The sequence below is a fragment of the Pelmatolapia mariae genome, linkage group LG18 (genome assembly GCF_036321145.2).
Source record: "Pelmatolapia mariae isolate MD_Pm_ZW linkage group LG18, Pm_UMD_F_2, whole genome shotgun sequence".
In the NCBI taxonomy this organism is placed as follows: Eukaryota; Metazoa; Chordata; class Actinopteri; order Cichliformes; family Cichlidae; genus Pelmatolapia; species Pelmatolapia mariae.
The window spans coordinates 35,689,082-35,714,196 of NC_086243.1; the positions used below are offsets into that span (position 1 = coordinate 35,689,082).

General features: G+C 40.6%; 1 pseudogene; it reads right to left on the reverse strand.

Moving 5' to 3' along the window:
* Positions 1-231: 231 nt before the first annotated feature.
* Positions 232-25,115, reverse strand: LOC134616218 (uncharacterized; annotated as a pseudogene).

Genomic DNA, 25,115 nt, shown 5'->3' on the forward strand with positions numbered 1-25,115 from the left:
CTGAGGCAAGAAGAGGGGTCACTATTTGCCTCCAACTCTCTCAACAACACCAACGACCAGGACCAGGGACCACGACCTTCCCCGGTCCCCCAAACCCCTGACAGGCCATCACCCCCCTCCCCCTCCCTTTCTCCCTCCTCCCCACACCTGAAATTCACTGAGGAGATGATGGAGCGGGTCAATGCTGGGCTCAGATCTACCCCCCGGCCCAATCCCTTTTTGTCCCCCATAAACCCCCCACCAGAGCAGCCAAAGGTTCGCCATCGAGCCCCGCCCTCAACAGAGCAATCGAAGTTACATTGCCCAGCCTCGCCCCCCTTAGTTCCTCCTTACCACCTTCATGCTCTGTCTCCGCAGTCTGATGTGTGATGTGTGGAGGGTCCGGGCTGTGAGGATTATGGCAGTGGTGACCTTTCCCAGGAGAAGCTGGGACCCTGTTTACTAGAAGGTTTTAAAATTTTTCTATTCCATCTTATTCTACTCTGCTTAAAACCCTCTTTGATCTTTTAAAGCGATGCTGAATGAAAGTTGAGCTCAAACCAGCCTTCCTCAGCTCTGGCAGGTCCTCATGACGCAGGAAAAACATCTTTGCCTCACACTGTGCTCTCAAGCAGAGAAACATATGTGCAGCTACAGGAACGAGGTCTTTGCTGCAGGCTGGAGGAGTCCAAGGGAAACAAATGTTCTACTTTATTACTGTCAAAATATTCTTTCATTAGTTACTGCTATGCAGATAAAACACAACAAGACAAAGACCCTCCCCAATGCTGGTACTGTTATAACCTGATGATCGCATAACAATGTCTACATTCTTACAAAATTGAAAAGTAAAAAACAAACAAAAACAAAACAAAGTCAGTTGAAATGAACTAAATAACCAAAAGTGATATGAACCAAATAAACTGAATAGCTACAAAATGTAAAAAACAAAATTAAAAAAAACCCTTCAACATTTTCTATTTATTAAAAAAACAAATAGCTTAAATGCAGTTTTACATCACAAGACACCAACTCCAAATCAGCAAAAGCCATCAGTTATCCACGAATAGACAGCAAATATAAAACTTGATATTCAAAATGAGTTTCAACCAGCCGATAGATAAATATTCTCTGAACAGCTCTCCTGTGAACATGTATAAATCCTTAGATCTTCTGTCACGCTTGGTTTCTCAGATGTTGTTCTCTCTAAATGCTTCAAGACTACGACTTCTCAAACATATGCTTTGTCAACGAAGTGAGTACTCGTGTGTCCAAACAGATGACTTCTGTATGGGAACATTTTCCCGCATCTTTTGCAATGATACGGTTTCTCACCTGTGTGCTCTTTTCGTGTGTGCTGATAAATGACTACTACTTATAAATTTTTTCCTGCATCTTTTACAATGATACGGTCTCTCACCTGTGTGCAGTCTCATGTGTATGGTCAAACTAGCCTTCTGTGTTAAACTTTTCCCACATGTTTTACAAGAATACAGCTTCTCACCTGTATGGGCAATCATATGTCTTTTAAGTGAATATGAAAAATAAAAACTTTTCCCACAAGTTTCACAAGAATACGGCTTCTCACCTGTGTGCGTTCTCATGTGCGCCGATAAACTTCTTCTACGTCTGAACATCTTCCTGCATATTTTACAATGATATGGATTCTCACCTGTGTGTGCTCTCTTGTGTATAATCAAATTACCCCTCTGTCTGAAACTTTTCCCACATATTTTACAAGAATATGGTTTCTCACCTGTGTGGGCAGTCTTATGGTATTTAAGTGATGATGACAAATAAAAACTTTTCCCACACGTTTCACAAGAATAAGGCTTCTCACCTGTGTGCGTTCTCATGTGCACAGTCAGACTACCCTTCACTGTGAAACTTTTCCCACATGTTTCACAAGAATATGGCTTCTTACCTGTGTGGATTGTCAGATGTCGATTCATTTTGTACATTTCCTTAAAGGATTTTCCACAAAAATCACACGTTAAATACTTTTTACCTTTGTCAGAGTTACACCGACTCTCTGAGTTACTATTTGTCCCTGAATCTAAATTCCAGCTTCCTTCATGATTTTGGCTCTCATTTATAGGACAGCTGTGATAAAGAAGCTGGTCAGTGTTTGCTTCTGGGTCATGGTGGTCTCTTTCCTCAGCAGCAGTCACCATAAAGGTATCAGTCTCCCCCTTCAGTCCAAGCTGCTCTCCCTCTGTGATGTGATAATAGAAAAACATGCCTGAGAAAATACATTGTCAAAATAACACTTTTACAGAGAAAATAAGTGTCATCCACAAAGGCTGCCACTCCAGAAATAAGCCGTGCAGGAGTAAAGGAAGAGAGAGGTTAAACGGCAAGGTAGAAAAGCTGCAGGCAATGAACATACACTGAATCAATAAATGATCAGTATGACATGACAAACGAACTTTCTAACAGTAATAACATTAACAAAGATGACCTTTTGATGCATCACCAGACTGTTTGTGATCATGCTCAGACTGAAAATGAAGCCATTTCCAGTCTCAAGGTGATATTGTACGGTGGATTAAATTTGCATGTACTTTTCTGCATTTATAATTCCTTCAGTTTTAATATGAGCTCCAACAACACTGGCTGAAATGCAGCGCAAACCATTACAGCACCTCCACCGTGTTCAACAGAAGGCTGCAGACGCCAACTGTTAGACCTCTCTCCTGACCTCCTTCAAACATGTTGATCATGATTCAGTAGGGCTGCACGATTAATCGTTAGAAAATCGCGATCTCGATTCATACTTATGTGCGATCTCATTTCCAAATGACAACGATTTCAAAAAAAAAAAAAAAAAAAAAAAAAAAGACGACGACGATTGTACCGCATTTTGATCCGGGACGTAATCTGCATGAAAACCAGCGCTCACTCTTCCTGCTCAACAAATGACAAGGGCGGAGCCTTATACCACGTGATACAGAAGCTGTGCTGTGATGCTCAAATTGGCAGGGAAAAACAACGGAGAACACGTCAGGGATGACGAGAAAGTGACAGGAGAAAATCCGTCCCGGTCAACGACCCAAACATCAATAACGGGAACCTTATACAGCGCTTCCCTATACACGTTGAACTCCCGCAGGCACAAAGAAATTACGGAGGCTATTACTTATCACCTGACCAAAGATATATCAACACTGTGCAAAACGAGGGATTTAGGAAAATGATCAACACCCTAGACAAACGCTACACAGTGCCGTCCCGCAACTATTTTTCTATTGTTGCACTACCTGCTCTATACACGCAGTGTCGAGCAACGGTGGAGACGGAATTTCAAGCAGTACAACATTTTGCGGCAACCACAAAATGTGAGGCATTTATTGTTTTTATGTGTATTTATTGTTTTTATGTTCAGTTTCAACTGTTACGAAGTTGATGTGCAGTTAATAAGTGCAATAAATATTTATATTGGAAAAGAAAATCGTGAGAGAATCGTGATCTCAATTCTAAGCAAAAAAAATCGTGATTCTCATTTTATGCAAAATCGTGCAGCCCTATGATTCAGATTCATAACTTAGATTCACGCAGTGCAGTCCGGTCTTCTGTTTGCTCTTTGTTAGCTCACATCTCCAAAAAGCCCTCACAATCATAAATGTCCCGCAGAGCTGTGATTAGGATCCTCCATGAGTCCCATTCATGCGTGACTTCATTCAGACTTTTACATACCTGTAATGTGAAGCTGCATTTTGGGCTTCCAGCTGATATCCATGAGTCTGTGCTGATGGTCGTTCTCTTCCTCGTACTGGATAGAATTATTAATAACTTCAAATATTTCTTTAGATTTGGACTGAATAAACGTAAAAATATCAGAGCTGTGTGAGGGGAGCTGGTCAGTGTTTGCTTCTGGTTCACTGTGGTCTCCTTCCTCAGCAGCAGTCACCATAAAGGTATCAGTCTCCTCCTTCAGTCCCAGCTGCTCTCCCTCCTGACTGCTGCACAGTTCCTCCTGTTCCTCTTTAATCTGTGGAGGTTCTGGTTCCTCCTGGTCCACACTGGAGCTCCTCTCCTGGTCACAGAGCTGCTGCTCAGAGAGAACCTCCTCCTCCTTACAGACAGGCTGCTGTGGGACGTCTGGAGGAAAAAAGGACACGAGAAAAAGAAAAGTGATGATGTTAGACGTTGGACTCATTTTTTAAAATCAGCTTTGCTCCTCAGAATCTCAAGAGCTTGTGAGCAGAGCCGATTACACCCAGAGTTAGAGAAAAGTAATGGCTGACTTTTGTATTTGTGCATTCACGCCTGCTGAATTATTGCAGATGAGGCAGGTCCATAGTTGAAGTTAATGTCAGTTGCTCTGGAACATGAAAGCTCGTCTCCTGAGCAGTAAAAGCAGCTTAGAAACAATCAGCAGCTCCATTCAGAAGAGCTGCTGTTAACCAAAGTGCTTCTGCAGGTTTTCATGTGATCAGCGAGCTGGTAGGGCTTTGGGAAGAAGTCAGTTAGCAGACATTTTTAACCAAATCATCATTTTGTAACATTTCCTGTAGATACACTGATACTGACAATTCAATTCAATTTATATAGCGCCAAATCACAACAAAAGTTGCCTCAAGGCGCTTTATATTGTACAGTATATCCTATAATAATAGATACAGAGAAAAACCCAACAATCACATGACCCCCTATGAGCAAGCACTTTGGCAACAGTGATCTTCGTTTTCATTTGCTGAATTCTTTAACTCCTTAGAAGGAACCCCGGCTATTATGACAAGTTACTCTAAATATGTTACAAATTATCTTCACTACATGAAAACATAGTTGAGAATAACTACAATTTTTTGTTGTTGTTCATTAAATCTTTGTTGATTACAACTATTTTGGAGCCGTGGGAGCGGCCATGTTTTTTCACACACAATGCATTCTGGGACGATGACATGTATTGGTTGTCGGCAGTATAGGCGCTTTCGTTCAGCTAACCTGTGCTGCTGTTTATAGTGTACCGAGGGTATTAATTAACTCGCCTATTAGTGACCTGGTTACGACTTGGTAGACCAGCACTATGGCGGTCATGGAGGCTAACAAGGGCTGCCCAAAGAACATCTGGATTAAGACATACGGCTTCAAAGTTTTGGTGCACTGTGTTGCATGGAGAATCTGTAAGAACAACGATATCGTAATTTCACTATATAACAAAAATTTAAATGTGTTAATGATTTTATCATGCAGTTATGCGACAGCATGGATAGCTGCTGCCATAAAATTGAGCTCTTTACGCTCTCAGTCACCGTTGCCATTGGCAAGCTGTAGCCGCATAGACACCAGTAGTTTGCCCTCACTCTCGCGTCCTCGTGTGATGGATTGTTTTCATCTTCATCTAAACTAAGTACTGGTTGACTATTTTCATCCTCTCTCGGTTTGCACTGGTTCACACTGGAAAGGTTGAACAGAACCCATTTTCAGTGCGCTGCTAACTGTGAACTCAACATCACTACCCAGAGTGCATTGAGAAGTTAATAACAATGGTAGCCTACTGATAAAATCGGTTTTATATAAAATGTGCTTAAAAGGAAAACATTTGGCGTAATTTAATGCCACGATTAGTCATTTAGTCACGATTACGTCGACTATCAAAATCGTTGACGACTAATTTAATAGTCGACGCGTCGTTTGAAGCTTTGTAAGATCCCAAAAGACACGGGAATAAGTAGTAGGATTTAAGAGTGTAATAACGGACTGAAACAGAAGATGGCAGCACTGCATGTACAAGGATGCCAAGCTGCTGTTAAACCCCGAAGAAGAAGAAGCTGCGTCCGGTATCGCAGCTGTGTCCAAATTCAGGAACCGCGTCCTCCTGTGCCCGCATTTGTAGGCAGATTACATTACAGCAACACGACGAAGACTGTCCAAATTTAAAGACTTCGACAAACGCGTCCTTCATTTCCCCAGATTTGAAGGATGGGTCGGGTGTATCCCTCGTGGCCCAACCTACCCCAGAATTCATAGCGCGGCTCTGCTCAGTTTCCAACAATGGCGGCAGCTAGTTAGTTTTAATATTACTCTTATTATTCTTTCTGGGTCACAAAATAAACGTTTAACATATTTTCAGGCGAGAATGTAGCTGTGTAAACCTCAAATATCTGCTCAGTTTATCAAGACACCACATATTTTCAAAAGCGCTCCGACGTTTTTGGAGACGTCTGTTACCCACCAGCTCGATAGCTAGCCGGGGGCAAGGCTCACTAGATCTGGTGAGAACAGCGAACTCCCGGCAAATCTTTTTAAACTCCCCCACGGTTTTTCGCCACTCTGGTTCAACAGGATATATAAGTCACTTAGATAACTTAAAAATGATATTGTTTGGCTTTTTTTAGTATTTTATTTGTTCCTGATTAAATCGGTTTGGCTGAGATTAAAGTTATAGTTTTTACACAGCTGAATAAACGTCAAGCAGACAACTGATTATCAGAAGTGTGAGATGCTTGAGAATTTACTCCGGTGTCCTGTTACATTTTAGATAGCAAGGAGCAGACGGCTGAGTCTATTAAACTTCACCGAAACAATCTGCAAATTTCATTAAAACTTAATAAACTATCATCTTGTCTTTATTTTTAGTTAGCACATACCTAAACACTAGGGGTGCAACAATACTCGTATCGATATTGAACCGTTCGATACAGTGCTTTCGGTTTGGTACGCATATGTATCGAACAATACAAAATTTTTTATTTATTTTATCAACTTTTCTTCTGACGATGCTGTCTGTGTTGAGCGCTCAGTGGATCTGCGTTCGACTACTCCGCCTAGGCTGCACTGTCGAGCGCAGATCCACTGAGCGCACCGCAAGCTAGCAAGACGGAAGCTAAACTTGTTCCAACATGGCAAACTGAACCTCCCCCACCCTCATTCAGATCTGGCCTTTGGAACTATCTTGGTCTTCATGTGAAGTATGACCCTGAAGGTAAGCGCGTCATGGACAAAAGTAAAACAGTATGTCGGATGTGCCACGCAATGCTCAATTACATTTGTGGGAACTAGTGCGTTAGCGCAGTTAGCTCGTTAACGTGTTGACGCCATCCAGCCCCACGCACGGGGCGATCCGCGGTAACTCGTTAACGGAGATTTGCGTCGTTATGGCGTTAATGTCATTTTAATGAGATTAAAGCTGACAGCACTAGTGAGAACACAACGAATATGACTGCACATTTACGCCGACATCATCCTAGTGCAAAGACAAGTGGAAGCAGACAAAAACAACAAGCACGCATGCTACAAACTTTACCCGAGTCATTTAGACAGGCGTTAGCACATGATTCTCCTTATGGGGACCTGATATGTTTAATATGCTGCTGAGAATATACCCCAGAAGAAGCGTATAGTATAGCTTTTATTTTGGAAAGAGCCATTTCTCTGTAATAAGATAAGATAAGATAAGATAAGATGACCTTTATTAGTCCCACACGTGGGAAATTTGTTTTGTCACAGCAGGAAGTGGACAGTGCAAAAGTTATGAAGGACAATTAGAATAAAATAAAATAAGAATAAATACAGTACACAACTGTACAGAATAGAATAAAAATAGAATACTATATATAAACTCTCTTTTCCAAAGATGAGTGATTTCTCCATGAGATATTTATTTTAATTATTTTACTGTTTCAGCAACATTAAATTTAAAAACTGTACTTTTGAGTAAAAATATATATTTATAATTTTAATAAATGACAAATTAAAAAGGCATGAACATTTTTTGTATCGAAAAAATATCGAACCGTGACACCAAAGTATCGAACCGAACCGTGAATTTTGTGTATCGTTGCACCCCTACTACACACTTCAAGCTGTAAGCTAATGATAGTTATATAAGAGCAGATTCACATATGATTCACATAGGATAAACATATCTATATCTGTTTTAGTCTAAGTGCCTTTTGTTTAGATGAACTGCTGGACTTCCAGACCAGCAGGTTTAGGGAAGTCGTTTATGGGGTCACACTCTGACCCCACACACACACACACACACACACACACACTTACACAACGCGCAGGCAAGGTACTCTTTGTATGTATACGTCATATGTTAATGAACCTATGTATATTCATGTAACCTCAATAAAAGAGCAGTGTTGCGAGGGAGCAGACGAGAGCAACCGAGGTCAAGTGGAAGGAACGACACTTGGCTCGGGCCTCCCTCATATACGAGAAATATAAAGAGCTCTGCTTGGTGTTCAATGCTTTTTGCTGTGTAACTGAATTGTCTTGAATGTTCCAGCGAATAGGTTTATGCTACAAACCTATCATCCCACACACCCTCGAATAGCCTCAAGAGGATAAAGAGCCAGCGTTCGATGACCAGGATGAAAACTGTACTGTACATCCTGAATCTGATGTTTGACTAAAGGATGAATTCTCCTCTCCAGTACTCCAGCGTGCACCTTCCCAGGTAGGCTTAGCATTGTGATCCCCCATACAGCTGGAGCACACCTTCCCTTCTTAAAAGAGAGTACCACCAGCCCAGTCTGATAATCCAGTGGTCCCACCCTGAGTTCTTTTCTGGATAGAAAATAGTAAAAATAAGGCCAAGATTCTCATTTTAGTCAGCAAAGGAGCTGGTCAGATGAAACGAAACACATTTTATTCCAATTATAATTGGATGAAGGGTTTAAGAGTTTCAGCTCCTTAACATGTGCCACCCTCTTTTTAAAGGGACCAAAAGTAATTGGACAATTGACTCAAATACCATTTCATGGGCAATTCTTTTGTTATGTCATTATCAATTAAGCAGATAAAAGGCCTGGAGTTGATCTGAGTTGTGGTCCCTTCATCTGGAAGATTTTGCTGTGAACATACAACATGCGGTCAAAGGAGCTCTCCATGCAGGTGAAACAAGCCTGCAAGCTGCAAAACAGAAAAAACCCACCTGAGAAATTGCTACAATATTAAGAGTGGCAGAAATGGGGATCAAACCAACCTTTTAGATGGTAGGTGGCCTGCTCTACAAACTGAGCTACAGACATTTGACTATAGTTTCAGTCATGTGGTCAGTTTCTTTATGACCTGCTCCTCTGATCCTCCTGATAGGATCCCCCCTGAGACTGACTCACCTATTCTGTAGAGCTTTATTTCAGGTTTCCAGTTGACAGCCAACTGCCTTTGTTGATTGTTGATCTCTTCTTTGTACTGGAAAAAAATTCTAATGTCTTCTGTGTCTTTTGGTTTGATACAAAAAAAGTTATCAGAGCTGAGAGATGGAAGCTGTTCACTGTCTGCTTCTGGTTCACTGTGGTCTCCTTCCTCAGCAGCAGTCACCATAAAGGTATCAGTCTCCTCCTTCAGTCCCAGCTGCTCTCCCTCCTGACTGCTGCACAGTTCCTCCTGTTCCTCTTTAATCTGTGGAGGTTCTGGTTCCTCCTGGTCCAGACTGGAGCTCCTCTCCTGGTTCCAGAGCTGCTGCTCAGGGAGAACCTCCTCCTCCTCCTCCTTACCCTTACAGACAGGCTGCTGTGGGACATCTGGAGGGATGAAAATAATAAAACAGATGTGATGATAAAAATAAAATGTACACCATCAGTACCTCTGCAACCATAAGCTTGTATATGAGTAAAAAAATTAAAAAGGGGAATAAAGTCAACTACATGAAAATACTGTCACCTCTACATGTAACACATGTGCAGCCTCACACACTATTCATCCTCAGATTTCTCTTAGCTTGGTCTTGTATATAAATCTGATTCCTTAGCTAAAAAATCATCAAGAGGAAAAAGTTCTGACTTCAACGCTTTAAATGATTTCAGCGCCTGCTGTTTGAATGGAGCACAGTGCAGTCCTGTCCTCTGTTTGCTCTTTGTTAGCTCACATCTCCAAAAAGTCCTCACAATCATAAATGTCCCGCAGAGCTGTGATTAGGATCCTCCCTCAGAGGGACACTCACCTGTCCTGTGCAGCTTTATTTGGGGTTTCCAGGTGATATCCAGCAGTCTGCGCTGACGGTCGATCTCTTCCTCGTACTGGACGATCGTTTGTTCAAACTCCAAGAATATTTGTTCAGCAGCAGCAGTTAGTCGCTCGTTGATAAACTCTCTCAGAGACTGAACTGAAGGCATTGTTACTGCCACAGCTCACACACTCAGCTCACACACTCAGCTCACACACTCAGCTCACACACAACAACACAACACTCTCTGCTCAGTCACACAGAAGGAAAGCTAACGCCATTAGCGCCTTTCCTTTGTTTCCTTCCGCCTGGTGTCACGTGATAAAGCTCCGCCGGAGCGGGACTGTTAACGCACCTCCCTCTCTCTCTCTCTCTCTCACTCTCTCTCTCTCGTATTAATGAATGTAAAGTATTACAGAGAGCTCGGGGAGTCAGTGTAAAGCCGCTAACACCACAGTGATGTGCTGACTCTTTTCGGTCCCACACTCTCGGCTCTGTTCACACACGCGCCTTTCCTTTCTTTACTTCCGCTTGGTGTCACACGGTGTTGTTCCGGCAGAGAACATTTACCTTTAACTGTTCCGCTGTCGACGATTTCTCTCTGTTTCAAATCAGTTTCCAGCTGAAAACAATGTTTTTTCTACATCCATGAAAAACAAGAAAATTACAAATATTATCATTTGAATTTTAAGTTTTCTGTTTTGAAATTATCTGAATGGTTTTCTTACATTGAACTTTACCATGATTCCTATCTTGAATCCAGTGCCTCCTTAAACTGATTGACACCACAGACTCAGATGACATTTTTAAATCTTATTTTTATAAAAGGAGTTACTGTTTGGATTTGGTGAGTTCAGAACAAACAAACTGCTCCTCTGGTGGGAGCAGCTAGTGCCCGGTAGGTGCAGTTTCTGACCTCACTGGAAGCTCAGGTGAGCCCGTCCAGCTGTTCTCCTCGTGTTCTGGAGGCTCAGGAGAACTAGCTCCGCTACCTTCTAATCCACCACTTCATTCACCACTACAACATACACACTTTTATTACATAGGAACTCACAAAGCATTGCCAGAATAGATTATTTCTTAATTATTATTATGGTTTGCCCATAAATTAATTTTTATTATATTCAGATCTTAAATATTTGGCCTTTTGTCTAATAAATCACAAGTTCTGGTGCTCATACTTTCATATAGATGAGATGATTTAACTTATTACTGTTAACTTTGTTCTTTTCAATTTTAGTTTTGCTTTTAATTCCCTGTTTGGCTTATGTCACGTGTATTTTTTCTCTAATCATAACCATGAGAGATTCTGTTTTGGTAAAATTCTGTTCATGTCAAACTTAAACCTCATATAATTCTTAAATGTCAAGCATTAAGCAGCTCAGTGATGGAGAACATTTGGGTCGCTGTGTTTGCACACAGAGAAAAGTGCTCCATCCTCCCTCCTCACAGTGATTCAAATGCTGCTAACAGTCTGTGAACCAGGAGGAAGAGGAAGTGAGAGAAGTGAAGAACCAGCTCAAAGAGGAGACAGAGGGCGACATCATCCAGTAGGCGGTGCTCTTCTTCTGCACTGTGTTCAACCATTGTGTCAATAATAAGTGCTGCTGTGAAGAGAACAATTCTCAGACTGAATGTTGAACATCAGCTAGTTTTATTGCAAATGGTAAACTATTCAAAATATGAGGACATTTGAAAGAAAACAAGGACTGACCAAATAATGTTTTGTATTTTGGTAGTTTGCAGTCTCCATGAGCTGACTTTTAGAATCATATTGGTCACTAACTCTGGGACAAGGCCAGTGATGCATTTGAAAGTCAGTTTTAAAAAAGAGAGAAATCTGTCTTGGCATCTAAAAAACCCCATCTTTAGAACAACACAGAGCAGATAAACTCATTCCTATTGTTAATTCAGTAACTTGGGAAAAAACAAAGGAAATATTCAGCTCAGGGACTTTAAATGTAACGAATGTTTTTAACTAACTTCCTTTTTTCTTTTATTTGGTTTTTTTTTTTAATCTTTGCTGTACATATAAAGTATCTGTCTATATATCATCATTTAGTGAAAATAGATAATGTAAGATTCATCACATTCACATAAGTCATCATTTCACTGGAAACATTGGAAGCCTTGACATGACTGGAAAGACTGAAGCAGTTCACATATGTTTTTATCATTGGACTGATGACAAAGACAACAGAGAAAAAAAGCAGAAAACACCAGACACAGAGCTGCTGTGGAAGCTCAAAACTATTTGATTGGCTCAGCTATTAAACTGGCCCCGCCCACTGAAGTTGAGCTCATCCAATGACATTATTTGTTGGTCATTGTGCTGCAGTGGAAGAAGATTGTTCATGTGCTGTCTGTCTGGCTTTAATAACTCCAAAGACATGTTGCTGCACCTCTTTTTGCTTCTATCTCACATTATAGGTGAGTTTAAGAACAGGGATTAAAGTTTAGTTGAAGCTGCTGCATTAAGCAGATATACAGACTGCATTTCACTACTTTTCTTCTTTCTTTTTCCAGGACTAACAGCTGGAGACTCAATCACTCCTCAACAAACTGAAGTCACTGAAACAGAAGGAGAATCTGTCACACTCACATGTAGCTATGAGACAACCTCGAGTGTTGCTTATCTTTACTGGTACAGACATCATTCTGACCTTCAGGCTCCTCAGTTTATACTCTGGAAAGGAGCCAAAGACAACAGTGGTTATGAATATATTCCTGATAAACGTTATAAAACCCAAACATCAGATCGATTAACTACTCTGACCATAACAGCCCTAACCCTGGCAGACACAGCTCTCTACTACTGTGCTCTAGAAACACAGTGATACAAAGTGTAGAAGAGGCTGTACAAAAACCTGAACACAGATATCTGACTACTCTTCAAAGAGGAGGGAAGTGGTATTCAAAGCACAGCTTCATATCAGATGGATTCTGCTAATTCCTGTTTTATCAGAGTCACTGTGGTTACAGCTGCTAATGAAACACTGTGGGAGGATTCACATGAGCAGCAAATCCACATCAACCACAAACCAACTGTAGGAACGTTCAGACACAATAAAAACTGTCAAACATCAAAAGCTGCTCATTTACACTATTTTATATTTAGTGGATGAGGACATGCAAAAATGCAGCAGAAGCAAAATAAACAGAGTAACAGAGGTTTATCTCTTTAAGTTAAAATCTCTCACATGAAGCTAAAAGCCTTTAGGTTATTTTTTTCATATTTTTGATTCCTTTGCATAATTTCTCTTTTATAAAATAAAAGATTAAGAACTCTTTCTTCTCATATTTAAATAAAATTCCCATTTTCAAGCTAATAGATGAGAATCACCTCATTGATTTCATTATATCAAAATGTTATCTTTGAATTTTACATAGATTCAACCAACAAAATGTGAATATTTGTCTGTTTTGTGACAGAATCGAGTCAATAAGAGTCTAAATATAAAATATAAAACTGTTAGTGTCCTTGGGTTTCTGACTCTTTGTTTTGTCTTTATGTTTTTTTGAGTCTTGTTCATTCATTATTTTTTTCTCTGTGTGACTTGTTCGTAGCTTAGTTTTCGGTATTTCTAGTTTAGATTGTCTGGTGTTAGATTGTCCAGCCTGGAGCCTGGGGCTCACTCGGGCCACTTCGGGGGTGGGGTGCCCTCGGCCTCTCGGCCTGGGGCTCGGTCACTCTGGAACAGCTGCCTGCCGGCGGAGCTCACGGGCACGTCACTCCAACCCCCCTTGGCTTCTGCTCCGCGGCTGCTGAGTGACCCCTCATCTGGGGCTCTCCTCAGCTCTTTCTGGGATAGTGGCGCGGCTGCCCCTCTGTTGGTCTTCCTTGGTCTCCTTTGCTCTTGGGGCCTCGGGATGTCTGGAGCCTGGATCTCCTTCATACCTGTTTCATGCCCTGGAGGATGGGGCTATGGCCCCCCACACCCTCTAGCAGATCATTACATGAAGGAACCTTTTAAAAACAAGCGCGTCCATGCTCACAGGTGTACACACAGGTGCTCACACACACAAACTACACCCTTTTTGGCTCCTACCTCAAAGCACACTGTGTGCTGTCGATCTTACGTGCTGCATGTATAATATTCATCATTTCACTGAAAACTTCGGACAGAGCCTACACACTCAAACCTTACCCTAAAACATCAGAACCACTTAGCTAAGGGAGTTTTAATACAACAAAATCGTAATAAAAGGAGATTTATTTGGTACCATGGCAAACCAGGACAGAGCTTTCACTCTAAAGTGGTGTGACTAACTTACCTGACCAAACAGAGCAAGTCTCTAAAAAAGGCTGAATTGAAGATCCATGCAGCTGCTGTCTTCTTCCCAAATTCTCTCCTGCTGCCTTTTCTTGAGCACCCCTGCAGGGCAGCCCCCAAAATACCAATGAAAACACTTTTGCTCACAACAGCTTCTTTCTTACTTTTTCGTTTCTGGGAAGTTTTTAACCTTTAAATAAAGTGTTTGCTAAGGAGATTAGTTTCTGCATCTAGGGACAACTGGTTATGATTAAAGACCTGACTTAGACATAGTTGTATTTTAGGTCACTGAGGAGAGGATACTGGCATTTTAAAGAAACCAAACAGGCAAATAAAATAAAGACAAGAGAGTTTTACTTTAACAACAAGTTAAATGCTTTATTTACAGCTTGCAGAAGCTAACAGCAATAATCTGTGCAATTATGTTCAAAATAATAAATGCATGAAGACAAAAATTAATCATCCATTATTTTCATCCATCTCTACTCCACCTTATCCTCCTCTACTCATGACTGCCTGGGATCATGTGACACATGGCTGTACGATGAGCTCAAAGGAAGCTGTCCTAAATAAAGCTAACAATAAACTGATTTAAATGAACTTCATAATCGAAAATGAGCCAAATAAACTAAACAACTGTCCATGTTTTTTTTTTTTTTTTAAAACAAAGTCTAATCAGAATAAACATCACCGAGAAGCCTGATGTAGATGGATAACAGATCAGACTGATCAGTGTTACACGTAATAAACTCAAACACAAAAGGAGTTTGAACTCTGAAAACTGAAACATGTACACATTTTTGGATGTTTTGCCCAAAGCTGGATTCCCTATTAATGTTTAACTGTCAAGACTAGGACTTCTGACCCATGTGATTTTCAGTGTGGCGTAAAATATTTCTACACAATATGAATATTTTGCCACATGCTTTACATTCATATGTTTATCACCTGTCTGAGTTCTTGTGTGTACTGACAACTAACTCCTACATTGAATGTTTTCCCGTGGGTTTTACAATGATATGGCTTCTCTCCTGTGTGTGTTCTCATGTGGGGAGTCAAAGTACTTTTGTGAGTAAAATGTTTCTCACATCCTTTACAAGAGCACGACTTCTTTCATGTTCGGATTCTGTGAAATTTATTCATTTGGAGCCTTTTCACATTTTAAAGACTTTTTACCTGCGCCAGAGTCACACTGACTCTTTGATGGAGGAGAGTCTTTTACAATTTTGCTCTGACGTCAGTTTCTGTGAAGTCTCTTCTTTGACTTTGACTCTGAATTTTTAGATGATCCCAAATCTTTATTCTTTCTTTCCTGATCTTTGCTCTCAGCTACAGCAGAGCTGTGAGAGAGGAGCTACTCCTATTATGGTCTGTGATCTCTTTCCTAATAAGCAGCAGTCAACATAAAGGTATCAGTCTCTTTCAATACAAGTTGCTCTCCGTCCTGACTGCTGCAGAGTTCCTCCTCTTCCTCTTTAATCTGTGGAGGTTCTGGTTCCTCCTGGTCCAGACTGGATCTCCTATCCTGGTTCCAGAGCTTCTGCTCAGGGAGAACCTCCTCCTCCTGCTCCTTCTGACAGATGTGCTGCTGTGGGACGTATGGAAGAACAAAAGGAAACAAGAAAAAGAAAATAGATCGAGTAGAGTAATACACAGACGTAAAGACAGAAATAACCCCACTGACTGACCTGAAACTGTTTCTGACTCCACCCACTGATGCTGAACTCAACCAATGAGATGATTTCTGTCTGCACAAGTCAAAGCACAGCCAGCCTGATGTTGAGGAGAAGGACTGCAGCAGAGAGGCTGCTTAGTTTCTTCATTCTGCTGTCTGACTAACCCAACAACTAAAGACATGCTGCTTTACCTCATTTTACTTTTCTCTCATATCAGAGGTGAGTGTTAGACAAGAGAAGAAATCTGTTTGAAGGTTCAGAAGATCATCTCTGCTGCCATTTGTTAGCTTGTAAAAACACCTGATATGGTTCAAAGTGACAAATGTTCTGCATGTAATAGAACTCTTTAAAGCTGCTGATTGTTCTCCTTTAATCAATCATGTTTATTGATCCATCTCTTCCTCTGCATGTTCTGTTCTTCCTCAGAGTGTAAAGGAGAAGACAAAGTGATCCAGGAACAAGGAGATGTCATTGCTGCTGAAGGAGACACAGTTAAACTTGGATGTACATTTGAGACCAGTTACCCTGGCCCTACACTGATTTGGTACAAGCAAGAAGTGAACAGTTACCCAAAGTATATGCTGAAATGTGTCTCAGAGTCAACAGTTAAGGCTGCAGAATTCAATGATGACAGATTTGATGCTAAAATCAACAAGACATCAGTTCCTCTGAAGATCCAGAAGCTTCAGCTCTCTGACTCTGCTGTGTACTACTGTGCTCTGCAGCCCACAGTGACAGGAAACACCAAAACTCTGTACAAAAACCTTTGGAGCAAAGACAACAGAATACTCCACAACATCCACTAGAGGGAGCCACACACTGTTAAACCTCTGATTCTTGTGTCATTGGACTGATGACAAAGACAACAGAGAAATGAAGCAGTAAAGATCAGAGACAGAGACAGAGCTGCTGTGGAAGCACAAAACTATTTGATTGGCTGAACTATTAAACATCATTTTGACCTTCAGGCTCCTCAGTTTATACTCTGGAAAGGAGCACGGTCACAGAGTCGTGTTCAATATATTCCTGATGATCGATGTGACTCAGAAACATCACCTATATCAACTAAACAAACAGCCCTAACCCTGGCTGACACAAACATTTCTACTAGTAAAATGAGACAGGCCGCCATCATTTGAAGAATATTAACAGAAACTCCACAAAGAATTTAAAAGTGATGGATCAAAAAAAAATGTTTCTTTCTTTTCACATTCAAACTTTAGCAACTGTGAAAACATCGATGTGATTTGGACTGTTTTATAGATTATTATATGTCTTGTACATAAAAATCTTCACTGCTTCCCAGATAACCCTGCACACTCAGGCCTTTGCCCTTTCTGGGTTTGTGTAGGATTAGGTAGGTTGTGAGGCAGGTGATGAGAGGAGGCACACCTGTTACCATTGTGGTATTGTTCAAAAAGACCTGGTAACAAATGTTCAGTCTTTTCTCCAGCAGGTAGGGATGTGGTTTCTCTGGCATTGGTTTAATTTTCATTCTTTTTCAGACCTCCACTACATACAGACATCCACACACTCACCACATGACTGTCAGCCTTTCCACATTTCTTTTAATTCACTATAATAAAATGGCTGATTAAACAGTTGATGTGGTCTGAACTTTATGATATATATGAGCAGCTGGAACTCAAACGCCAGCCTCCTACCTGCAAAATTCTGTTTTCTACTCACCTCCAACTCTGCATCAGAGATCCGACAACCAAATATTTTAGGGACTTCCATCATCATTCCACGAGTTCCACTTCTGAGAGTCCATATTCATGGAGTCATAGTGCCAGATATTTAATCTGAAACATCTTAAGGACCGAGCTCAAGTGGCTTTATAATGACAGCATTCAGGTGGGAGGAGTCTGAGGAACAGACATAGACCCCTGTGTAACAGTTTTCAACAAAGTTCAGGTGTACACAAACCAAAATGATGGAGGTAAAGGGGAAAAACTGTTTCTCTAACACACAATCTGAAAGAAACTATTGAATGAAATAAGTAATGACAGGTGGGCTTTACTTTAATCACAGATTCAATTTATTTAATGCATGCAGAAGCTAACAGCAATAATATATAAAAATCTATTCAATAGTTATAAAGTTAAAATTGAAATAAACCATTATCTTCATTTATCCCTATTATTCTACTCTGCTTAAAACCCTCTTTGATCTTTTAAAGCGGTGCTGGATGAAAGATGAGCTCAGCTCTCGCAGGTCTCCATGACGCAGGAAAAACACCTTTGCCTCACACTGTGCTCTCAAGCAGAGAAACATATGTGCAGCTACAGGAACGAGGTCTTTGCTGCAGGCTGGAGGAGTCCAAGGGAAACAATCATCCCCTCCAAATTTTCTACTTTATTACTGTCAAAATATCCTTTCATTAGTTACTGCTATGCAGATAAAACACAACAAAACAAAGTCAGTCTAAATGAACTAAATAACCAAAGGTATTATGAACCAAATAAACTGAATAGCTACAAATGTAAAAAAACAAAATAAAAAAACCCATCAATGTTTTCTATTTATTAAAAAACAAATAGCTCGAATGCAGTTTTACATCACAAGACACCAACCAACAACAGCCATTGGTTATCCACTAATAGACAGCAAATACAAAACGTAATATACAAATTGAGTTTCAATCTCCCTATAAATAAATACTGTATATTAATAATAAAACCAAAACTAAAATCCATTTTTTTAAGAGTCAGCATATTTTTACTGAAGAATTAGATGAGAACAGATTAGATGAAACTCTGCTTTATACATAATAAACATGCAATAAATGATGCTTGTCAGAATACAGTCTAAAGATATTTGAACTCTGAAAGCTTTCCTGTGAACACGTATAAGTCCTCCAATCTTCTTTCATGCTTGGCTTCTCTCCAAATGTTTCAAGACTACAATTTCTGAAAATGATACGCTTGATACACCGGTGTGAGTTGTTCTATGTCCAAACAGACACTTCTGTATGTGAACATTTTCTGCAATGTTTTACAACATTATGGTTTCTCCCCTGTGTGAGTTTTCATGTGCCGCCACAAATGACTGTTATATGTGAACATTTTCCCGCATGTTTTGCAATGATACGGTTTCTCACCAGTGTGCGTTCTTATGTGCCCAAACAGCTGACTTCTGTATGTGAACATTTTCCCGCATGTTTTACAACAATATGGTTTCTCACCTGTGTGTGTTCTTATGTGCACTGATAAATGACTACTGCATGTGAATATTTTCCTGCACGTTTTACAATGATATGGCTTCTCACCTGTGTGCGTTCTCATGTGTATAGTCAAACTACCCCTCTGTGTGAAACTTTTCCCACATGTTTTACAAGAATATGGTTTCTCACCTGTATGGGTAGTCTTATGGCTTTTAAGAGACGATGACACATAAAAACTTTTCCCACATGTTTCACAAGAGTACGGCTTCTCACCTGTGTGGATTCTGTGATGTTGATTCATGTTGTACTTATTCTTAAAGGATTTTCCACAAAAATCACATGTTAAGGACTTTTTACCTGTGTCAGAGTTACACCGACTCTCTGAGTTACTATTTGTCCCTGAATCTAAATTCCAGCTTCCTTCATGATTTTGGCTCTCATTTATAGGACAGCTGTGATAAAGAAGCTGGTCAGTGTTTGCTTCTGGGTCATTGTGGTCTTCTTCCTCAGCAGCAGTCACCATAAAGGTATCAGTCTCCTCCTTCAGTCCAAGCTGCTCTCCCTCTGGTTCTGGTTCCTCCTGGTCCAGACTGGAGCTCCTTTGCTGCTTCCAGAGCTGCTGTTCAGGGAGAACCTCCTCCTCCTCACAGACAGGCTGCTGTGGGACGTCTGGAGGGACAAAAGGACACGAGAAAAAGAAAAGTGATGTGATACTAGAAAAACATCCCTGAGAAAATACATTGTCAAAATAACACTTTTACAGACAAAATAAATGTCATCCACAAAGGCTGCCACTACAGAAATCAGCAGAGGAACATCAGCAGACGTGCAGCAGTAAAGGAAGAGAGCGGTTAAATGGCAAGGTAGAAAAGCTGCAGGCAATGAACATACACTGAAACAATAAATGATCAGTATGACACGACAAACCAACTTTCTAATAGTAACAAAATAAAAAGATTGTGTTTGTGTCGTTTTTATGGCATTCATGCAGGTTTTTGTTCCAAGTGCAAAGAACTTTTAGTCGATTCTTTAAAGAACTTTCAGTTTGAATACATTTCCAGTACATTTAAATAATATATGCTCTTTTTATATTTTGCACGTGTATTTTAAAAATGTCAGTTGGTAAAAATGTACAGATGAGTGAGATAAATAAAAGTGTAATACTGTGCAAAAGTCTAAAGCTATCCTTCATTTATGTTTTGCCTGGAAAATGGGGAAATAGCAATTTAATGAAATGGCAGATTTATTGAAATGTATGCAAAACCAAACACATTATACAGTATACAAAGCAAAGGTTTGTACAATTTTAAATATTTGGTATTGATTGATGTGGTATGTCTACCTTTAATCTTCACCACAGACTGAACACAGTTTGGCAGCTTTTTTTGTCATTTATTCAGGTAGTGTTAAGGAAGAGTTCTCCAGGGTTCCTGAAAAAGATTTATAGATATTCTTTGGATATTGGCTGAATTTTGTTTTGTTGCCTGTCAAGACCCCACACTTCTTCAATAATGTTGAGGTCTGAGCTCCAGGGAGACTGATCCATGACTCATAGAAAAACACACAGTGGAGCACCATCTAGATGAATGCATCATCAGACTGTTTGTGATCATGCTCATGCTGGAAATGAAGCCATTTCCAGTCTCATGGTGATATTGTGCGGTGGATTAAATCTGCATGTACTTTTCTGCATTTATAATTCCTTCAGTTTTAATATGAGCTCCAACAACACTGGCTGAAATGCAGCGCAAACCAGGGCAGTGCCTCCACTGTGTTCTACAGAAGGCTGCAGACGCCGACTGCTAGACCTCTCTCCTGACCTCCTTCAAACAGGCTGACGTGATTCAGATTCATAACTCCATCAGATCCATTCATCTGTTTTTTAGTCCAGTTACCTCAGCCTTTCCTCCGTTTTCCTTCCGTAGGCATGGCCTCCTGCAAGCCGCCCTTCCCTGAGACCATTTCTGATGACGCTTTGGTGAACAGTAGATGAGCAGCTGAAGGTGCAGATGAATCTGTCAGGTCTTTGATTCAATCCTTGAATTAGATGCTGTTTTATGCTTGAGTGATTCATAGGTCAGTGTTCAGTAGCTTAACGAACAAAAAACATTCGTCTGAAAATATTCAGGTACAATGATGTGTAAAAATAAGAGAAAAAGCTGCCAATGTCCAAAGAAAACTCTGACCTTTGTACAATTCTGGACCAAACACAAACATTAGTACTGGTGTCCAATCAGAAACCCTTTAATTTTGAAAACAGTTCCAGGAGTCACAGTGAACCCACACAGCATTACGGCAGCAGGTCCAGTTAATTTGTATTTGCCGTGTACTTACGATTTTAGATGTGAGCTCCAAAGATGATTATGACAGATCAGTTTTTATGTTATTTTATTTAGTTTTTATTCCCTGGCACTTAATTCTGGACAAGTTGAACAGCAAATAAGATAATATTAAAACATTCAATTTATCGAGTGAGCTTAAGTCTTAGAATATGACGACAGACATTTCTTATTATCCAGGTGTGCCGTACAAGACCGACCGTTTAATCCTTAAATAGTCCTGAATATCTACTCTCAGTTTAATCTTTGACTCTCACCTGTGAACGTTTTTATAGTTGAAAAGGACAGATCAATATGAAGACCAGAGGGCTGTCTACGGGGAAAAAAAACATGCTAAGGGTTCCAAAAACAGTGAGCAGTACCAATATCTGGAACGTCCTGAAAAAGCAGGAAATCAGCGGTGTGTGGTGCAACGAGCATCAAACTGGTTATCCAAAAAAAACCAACAACTGATGACAGACAAATGCTGAGAGCAGTATAGTCAAACTCCCTAAAAAACAGTCTGAAACATCAAGAATAAACTTCAAAGAGCCATACTGCAACATTCAATCACTCAGTAGCAGCAAAAATTCTAAAGTCAGATTGGAATTTGCAAAGGAGTACAGAAAGGAACCACAAAAGCTCTGGGACGATGTTTTATGGGCTGAGTGATAGAAGAAGAAATCTTTGCCCAAAGTGATGGAAAGACCAGAGTTTGGAGTAAGTCACTCTGCTCATTATCCTAAACGTGCAAGCTCATCTGTGATGCACGGTGGAGGACGTGTGATGGTTCGGGCTTCGCGGTTCAGTCAGTTTTACTCATGATGGTAGAAGCAGAACGATCACAGACGTTTACAAATACGAGCGTCCAAACTAACCACAAGAAACAAGATAATGATCCCAAATACAGCAGCACTGTGTAGCGGTCGGTGGTTAACATGAAGGGGACCAGATGATGGAAAAAACAACCACAACAGACTCGTTGTTTTCCAGAGCTCTCAATATATTACTCCTGAAATCGCCACCGATCATCACCAATAAAATTCAAGAGATTCCACCACACACTCCAGCTACAAATAAACATATACAGTGAAATACTGCACTCATTTTACCCCTGCACGGTTTACCCCACTAACAGTGATAAACTTTCAGGTGAACGTCATTAGCCCATAATCATGTGTGCACTCCATGAATCAGGCTTTAGGAAGTTGCCCTCAAAAGACAGTGGTTACTGGACTTCAAAATAGAAGCCTAACAAACCAAGACGTCCTGTCAGACATTGCGAGTGTGCGCTTCACCTTAGTGCACCCCCACACACCGCAACTAAAGACTTGATCAGGGTGACTGAATGCATTAATTTGTGCATATATTTTGAAATGTGGTTAAAATATTAAATTTAAATGCAAATACAAATACAACATATGTACTATAAATACAAATCCTAATAGCTAAGTAATCATGTGTTTGCAAGCAATACTTAATGAAGATTTATTTCAGATAAACAGCAGGAAAATATAGTTGCATGAATATCTGGTAGCAGCATTTTATGTGTGGTGAAAAAATTACATTCAGACAACTGGATGCTTTTCTTTATTTATGACGTTTGAAACTCTCACAAGTTTAACAGGAAACATAAAGCTGTTTGAAATGAATCAGCTTAAAGAAACTCGGTCAGTGATGGACTCAGATGGATAAAAGGCTCAAATCCAGCCTGATTTGTCTTAAAGGATTTCAGCGCCTGCTGTTTGAATGGAGCACAGTGCAGTCCTGTCCTCTGTTTGCTCTTTGTTAGCTCACATCTCCAAAAAAGCCCTCACAATCATAAATGTCCCGCAGAGCTGTGATTAGGATCCTCCATGAGTCCCATTCATGCGTGACTTCATTCAGACTTTTACATACCTGTAATGTGAAGCTGCATTTTGGGCTTCCAGCTGATATCCATGAGTCTGTGCTGATGGTCGTTCTCTTCCTCGTACTGGATAGAATTATTAATAACTTCAAATATTTCTTTAGATTTGGACTGAATAAACATAAAAGTGTCAGAGCTGTGAGAGGGGAGCTGGTCAGTGTTTGCTTCTGGTTCACTGTGGTCTCCTTCAACAGCAGCAGTCACCATAAAGGTATCAGTCTCCTCCTTCAGTCCCAGCTGCTCTCCCTCCTGACTGCTGCACAGTTCCTCCTGTTCCTCTTTAATCTGTGGAGGTTCTGGTTCCTCCTGGTCCACACTGGAGCTCCTCTCCTGGTTCCAGAGCTGCTGCTCAGAGAGAACCTCCTCCTCCTTACAGACAGGCTGCTGTGGGACGTCTGGAGGAAAAAAGGACACGAGAAAAAGAAAAGTGATGATGTTAGACGTTGGACTCATTTTTTAAAATCAGCTTTGCTTCTCAGAATCTCAAGAGGTTGTGAGCAGAGCCGAGTATACCCAGAGTTACATAAAAGTAATGGCTGACTTTTGTATTTGTGCATTCATGCCTGCTGAATTATTGCAGATGAGGCGGGTCCATAGTTGAAGTTAATGTCAGTTGCTCTGGAACATGAAAGCTCGTCTCCTGAGCAGTAAAAGCAGCTTAGAAACAATCAGCAGCTCCATTCAGAAGAGCTGCTGTTAACCAAAGTGCTTCTGCAGGTTTTCATGTGATCAGCGAGCTGGTAGGGCTTTGGGAAGAAGTCAGTTAGCAGACATTTTTAACCAAATCATCATTTTGTAACATTTCCTGTAGATTACACTGACACTGACAGGAATCTGGTGGAAACTGCTGATTGTTTCTGTTTCATTTGCTGAAGTCTTTAACTCCTTAACACCTGGTGTATCATATTTGATAGAGTCTTTGTGAGTTTTTGAGACTTACATCATCAGTGGGTTTCTCTCCACTGAAAATCCTAAACGAATTTAAAAAAAAAAAATGCAACCAATAAATTGAAAAAAGCCAGCTGTAACAAATATGATACAAATTAAAGTTCATATATGCATTTATTATTGTCAGAAGGTTCACACTAGCCAGCGCTGCAGCTCCACTTTAAGACACTAATAGACTCTAAACTCATAATTTCATACGTGCTTCATGTTCTCAGCTTATCTCCTGACATAAAAAGCACATGCTTACAGCCTGATGGCAACAAATGACACCAGCCAGGTTCTCCAATAGATTCTGAGCCCGATGGACCCGCCCTGTTTTTACATCTATCAGTTTTAAATCAAGTTAAAGCTGTCTGAAGGTAAACACTGATCACAGATAAGAAGCATCTGTGCTGCATCTCACTGAGCAGCTGCTCGGATTAAACTGTCATTAAAGACAGAAACTCAGAGTCCATCAGCTCAGTCCGAGTTATTTACACTTAATATCGACATCTGTATGAGCCTCTCGCTCTCTCTCTCTCTCTCTCTCACACACACACACACACACACACACACACACACACACACACACACACACACACACACACACACACACCGGCTCGGTGAAAATGAAAAGGATGCATTCAGGTTTTTCTACCTCACAATCATAAACGTCCCGCAGAGCTGTGATTAGGATCCTCCCTCAGAGTGACACTCACCTGTCCTGTGCAGCTTGATTTGGGGTTTCCAGGTGATATCCAGCAGTCTGCGCTGACGGTCGATCTCTTCCTCGTACTGGACGATCGTTTTTTCAAACTCCAAGAATATTTGTTCAGCAGCAGCAGTTAGTCGCTCGTTGATAAACTCTCTCAGAGACTGAACTGAAGGCATTGTTACTGCCACAGCTCACACACTCCGTGCTCAGACACACAGGACGAAAGCTAACGGTTCTTCCGCCTCTTCTT